Consider the following 6,539-nt stretch of genomic DNA (forward strand, 5'->3'; position numbering starts at 1 on the left):
GATTCTTAATAATGAGTTAAACTGGACAGACCAACATCAAACATGATCCCAGCTGACTATAGTAGACAGGATACATCCTGGACAAGTCACCAGTCCATCACAGGACATACACAGAGAGACAGACACTCACATGTACACATGCAGGCAAATTGTAGAGACTCACCAATGACTCAAATGCACATATTTTCTTTGGACTGTGGAAGGAAACGCACGTATGCACAGGGAGAACATGCCAACTCCACATACAGTGACCCTCCAGCGTGAAATAAATTGGCCTAAATGCATACAGATCTTGAAACACACTTTCATATGAACAGCATCTCCACTCACAAATGTTTGTTTATATTATTGTAGAAAAGATAATTTTGCCATTGCAGCTAGTTTGAAAGAAAATCATAGATTAAAAGGAAAGAAAACATAGAAGAGAGGAAATGTGAAAATCTGAAGTTTAAGAATAGGGGAAGGAATAATAACTGCATCTGGGCTTGTGAAATGAAACACACTCTTGCACAATGAATTTAAGTTTTACATCAAAAAAAATCAAATAAGCTGCTGCTTTACAGTTTTATAGTTTCATTTAATTGAAAAGCACAGAAGTTGTGAATTTTTTATTTTCACTTCTACACTCCAACACAAGCAATCCCAATCACAGTGTTCTGTCTGTCTACCTATCTATCTATCTATCTATCTATCTATCTATCTATCTATCTATCTATCTATCTATCTATCTATCTATCTATCTATCTATCTATCTATCTATCTATCTATCTATCTATCTATCTATCTATCTATCTATCTATCTATCTATCTATCTATCTATCTATCTATCTATCTATCCACCCATCCATCCATCCCTCTCTCTCTCTGCTGTTACTGTTATCTTACATAGCTGTAAAAGAACAGGCAGAAGCTGGAAGCTGGAAATACAGTCACTTGCTTAGTGAAGGGTTAAATAAAATATTTTTGCTCTGCATGTTTATTGCAAAGATCCTTCAGCCCATAAATGTTTTAATGTTTTCTTACATAAAAAACACATTGTTACATGAATCTGTTGCCATCGTTGACATATTAAAAGAAAGAGGTGATGACATGTGCCCATAGAGAGGAACTGAAACAACAGAAACATGAGTCGGCATGGTGCTGGTGTTCTCGTCAGAGATGAACAGATGTGAGGACGCTGTGCTGAAGCTTTTCTTTGGCCAACAGCTTTTGAATGATCAGAGTACAGTTTCCCACAATTCCGATCCCAGTTGGTATCTGCAGGCCTTCCAAGGAGAAGATGAAAAAGTGATCTCCTTTATTGCAGCACTATGTTAACACAACTGGGGATGTCAGTGAGGACTATGGAAGCAGAATCTTGCGTTAAACCTGCATCCATGAACCCTCGTGTAAAGGGACTTTTTTTTTGCAGAAAAACAAAAGATTTTTAGAGTAACAATGCAACAATAATAAGGAAATATATAAGGGCCATGCAAATATGTCCCTGCTGTTATTTTAACATAGTCCACTTTGTAGTAATTAGTGTCAGTCACATCAAACCAACAATTAAAGGACAATATCACATGAACTAAAACAGTGAAACAACTATATTGACTTTTTAATGAAAGTTTTCAGCAGTGAAATAATGTGAGATATGACCTATTTTCTTGTCAAAAAACATCATAACTTAGAATCAACACTTACTTAACATCTTACTTTTCTTTTTGCGCCAAAGCACAACTCGACATTTTAGGACATTGGGGTGAACAGACCACACACTGACAGGGTCATTCACCCTTTGTCCAGATAGACCCTTATCCCCCAGAAGCCTTGTTTACAGCTTAAGTTGGCAATTAAACCAGATAGTGTTGTTTTTCAAATTATCTGTTCCTCATGATATTTTTTCATGCGTTAACAAACCAAACATGGATGTTTTTAAGTGCTGTCTGGTCAACCTCATACATTATCAAAAATATGCCTGTGTGTGTGTGTGTGTGTGTGTGTGGTGTGTGTGTGTGTGTGTGTGTGTGTGTGTGTGTGTGTGTGTGTGTGTGTGTGTGTGTGTGTGTGTGTGTGTGTGTGTGTGTGTGTGTGTGTGTGTGTGTGTGTGTGTGTGTGTGTGTGTGTACAGGAGGGATCTGACTTTTCTCATTGAAATGTTGTGTAAGCTCTGCTGTACATGCTTCTCATTCCGGTGCAGCGTGAGTCAGGACTCAGTGAGTAAACCAGTCTGGAAAGCTGTAACTCCTCCACAGAGATGCTGTGATGAGTTAATGTCTGCATGACAGTAAAGATAACGTGGAAAGTAAAGGTCTTACAAATCTCTGCCTGGAATGAGAATTTGAGATTTTTTTTTATTTGTAACCTTTTTTCCTTTAATTCCTTTAAGTGCTGTACGGCAGTCAGTCATGCTGTATATGTATACCATATACGTAACAAGGTCTTCAGTTTCTGTGAGTTTTGATATTTAATGTTTTAGTCCCTTTTTTGTAGTTAACAGAACTCAGCAAATATCTATATATTCTTAAAAAAAGACACCCTCTCACCCTTGTAGGGTGTTATCTGATCATCCCTAACTCAGGTCCTCTACCAGAGGCCTGGGAGTTTTAGGGTTCTGTGCAGTATCTTAGCTGTTTTTAGAACAGCGCTCTTCTGGACTGAGGCTTCAGATGTTGTTCATCGGATCTGCTGCAGCCACTCTCCAGGTTTGATGGTCACCATCCTGAGTGCTCCTACAACTAATGGAACTACGTCAGCTTTAACCATCCACATCTGCTGCTTTCCCCAACCCCAGCTGTTCCTTCAACCCTTGGTACTTCTCAACATTTTATTATTCTTTCTTTCTGATGTTGCTGTCAGCTGATACTGCCACATCTATTAATGTGGCTGGCAGCTGTTTGTCAGTCTAGAAACTGAAGTCCCACATTCTCTTAGCCCTGTTGTTCACATCTTCAGGGAGATGTCCCACCGGGATATGGTTACTTCAAGTCCGTACTGGGCACAGATGTTTCACTACACTATGCCAGCCACTTTGGTTGTGTCTCTCTATGCATACTAATCCTCTCTGGGGCATCATTGCACACCCTGCACTTTGGGTCTGATATTCTATGGTAGATCCTTGACTCTATAGCCCTTGTGCTCAGTGCCTGTTCTTTTGCTGCCATGATTTGCGCCTCCATGTTGTCTGTCAGTCCAGCATTTTGTAGCCATTTGTAGGTCATCTTGATACCAGCCACTTCCTCTATTTGATAGTGGTACAACCCATGTAGGAGCTTGTCCCTCCATGTCATCTGCTCCTCCTCATTCTCATCAGGATTCAGCTGTCTGAGGAATTCACTTAAGCTGCGTTTCCACAGTACGTGCCGGAGTGGGGCGGGGTGGGAGGGTACGATATGGCAAAGCGCACCCAGGCCCAACTCTGTCGCGTGGTCCCACCACAGAAAGTACGGTTAAAATGTAGGCGGGGTTGTGAACGACGCAGGGACGCGTCTGGCGAAGAACGCTGAAGCGACATCTCCGCGGCCGTCCGAGTTGTTCTCTGTGACACAGCACAAACTTTCTCATTGTAAACAGCTGAATCGCTCCCGCTGAATCTCTCCTGTTACTGAAAGTTTGGAAACCACTGTACTACGGAGTGACTGCCACTGTCACTCAGCTGTGGCCTTGCCAAAAGACTATTGACTTTGATGCTATCATCAGTACAAGTTACAGACTGAAGTTTGAACAGCAAAGAGAAGTTCACCAGAAAAGAGTGACATGTCGCTAAGTCTCCATTATACCTCTCGTGGTTCACAGACTGTTTGGTGAGGCCCCGGCGGTATGTTTACTGGTAGTGCAGGAGCTGGAGTACGAGCAACAAAGCTGCAAGCAAAACACTACTAACTCATCTGTTGAACTTGACTGGCCAGAGCGTTCACCATTTTCACCAGAGAAGAATGAAACGGCTCCTGTTCTGTCTGTAAACCTGTTCAAAGAGAGTTCGGCTGCTGGTTATGCTGCAAGAAACACTGGCCATGGCCCAAAATGTCAGCCTTGAGGGCATCTGATTCCGCTAAGTCTTTCAAGGCTGGATTTGAAACAAGATCATAAACTCACTTGCACAGCTCAAACAGTTCAGAATCTAAAAAATTCAAACTTATTGATTTGAATCAGGGGTCATACACAGGAACCTATTCATGAGGCAAAAGGATAAAAATCCACAAGACAAAATAAAAATTCAAGGGCAAGCAACAATCACAAAAACAATAATCCATGACAGTAAATCCTAGAACAACTTAAAACAAATGCAAAGACAATCTGGCAAACGAGAGCTGAGTGAGTGACTGCAAAAGAACACTGAGAGACTGATTATTAATGAGGCACATGTTTGGTGAGTGCGAAGCCGGGAAGTGAAGCATAAGACCATGTGCACAGTGTCTGGGTACAAAATAAAGAGGGAAGTCAGATAAAAGCAGATCGTTGTCACAGATATAAACTGCCTCATTATGATTATATTGCTTAGTTCACCTCATTTAGAAGCAGTACCTTCCTTGATGTAGAGTTAAAGTTGAGCTGCTCGTTAATGGATATATTCTGGTTACACTACAACGTTTCTTATGAAAACGTATGTTTAAAATTATTTTATGATTATTTTTTTTGAATAAACTTTAATAAAAACCTTTCTTTTCAATTTAATCCCTGCCTCACAGTACCACATTCAATCACCTTAACAACTATACTACAAAACCACCCAAAAGCTTGGCTTATAGTGGGACCACAGTACTTTTCTTGTGGGAAACTTTGACTTGTTTTCTATCCAATCTTGTACCTACCGAGAACCTTGACCAAAGATTAAAACCACACTTTAAATGGGGATTGAACCCCCTCAAGTAGTGGAGTCAGCCATCAAATTCACTACTCCTCGAAGCGTGTTGATGGTTAAACCACTCAGCGGAGAGTGCAGTACACACACAGCTCAAGTGAGTATCCAGTGTAACTAGTAAAAGTAGCTCAATCAGTCATTCGTCTTGAACCCCTCCACATTGCTTACTTGGCTTCCCACAATGGCTGCCTTTCGTCCACAACCCGAAGATGTGCTGACACTCGTTTACAACAGATACAAAAAGCACCACATGAAACCCCTTTTTAAGTGACCTGGGATATCCTTTTAAACCCCAAAAAACAACATTACACCGTTATGAGGAAGGATTAAAGCAAGAACACAGCTTTAAATGTTTAGAGCCAGCCATGTTTATTGGATGACGAGTGCAAGGAGTGAAAGTCTTCAGGTATAATTGTGGCAGGCAGGGTCAGGGTCAAGTGTTGGTGGGAAAATCAGAGCCAGCCTTCAACAAGCAGCACATGATCACAATCAGCTTTCATAAATTAGTGTCCCACTTTGTTAGTCTGCAGATTCAAACCTGCTTAACCTGACCAGTATTAAACACATTTCAGCAACTAGTCATGATTTTTGGTAAAATCACTGTGCAGCTGGTTGTTATCTTGCATGTTTTCAAACTGTCCAAATAAGGATAATAATTACAGGACCATCACACATATGAGGACAATGTAGCTTCAGTGGCAACCTTTAGGAAAATAAAAGAATGGAGTTGTCCTGTCATGAGTCCATCCAGGAGATTAATAGGTCACTAACACCCTCAGTTTAATTTATCACATAAAACACATTTTACATTAAGTAGTGATATCCTTAAAGACTGGTCAAGCCGTTATGGGATAGGTAATGTATTGGATGATTTAAGCGGTGTCTTGGAATTACTCCAAGGTTAAGTGGTAATCCCATATCCATCAACACCTGACTCTCAATACAAATGACCTGACTGTGTATTTATTGGAAGGAGCACTTATGGAGCTTGATAAGTATCATTCACCAGCCATTACCCTATGCTCAGAAAAATGATCTAAAGGGAACCGTTTGTATGCTAATCTCTCCATCTGCTCGATAGCCTCAGAGGTTCAATTCTGCAGCACAGTATCTGAGAGTCACCCTCTGAGAAATAACGTCTGTAAGGACAGAATTACTGAGCTGATCTATTGGTTTTCCATGGTGTGCCAAATTTGTTCTGGGACTAATGAAATGACTCACTTGTATCATAAGGACTTAAATGAGATAGTGACATTGCAGCTCTGAATGTCATCATAAAATCTGAGCTTGACATGTCTATGGTCAAGCTTGAGTTGTGGGTTTTTTTTTTCCCCTTCGCCCCAGTACACAAGGACAGAGAGGTAGAGGATGACACGTGTCAAACTGACCCATGGAAAGGTTTCAGTTCAAGGCACAAATTCCTGTTTAGGGGAATAGTTGGGACTTAGAAACATAAATTCTTTCAAACAGAAACACATTACATCTGCTGTCTGATCATTTGTTCATGAAGGACTCCAAAAAACTTTGTGTCCTGTGTGATGTCAAGTAATGAACAAAAAGTTCACAGCTACCATTGACGTATAAATAGACTCCATCTGTTCATCTGATTGAGTTTGACTTCAAGAAAGAAGTATGAGAGTGAAGTAAGATAACAGAGCACCTTTTTAAAATTTAAAATGACCTTTAAATAAAGGACACT

This window comes from Lipophrys pholis (assembly GCF_963383615.2).
Source record: "Lipophrys pholis genome assembly, chromosome: 2".
Lineage (NCBI taxonomy): Eukaryota > Metazoa > Chordata > Actinopteri > Blenniiformes > Blenniidae > Lipophrys > Lipophrys pholis.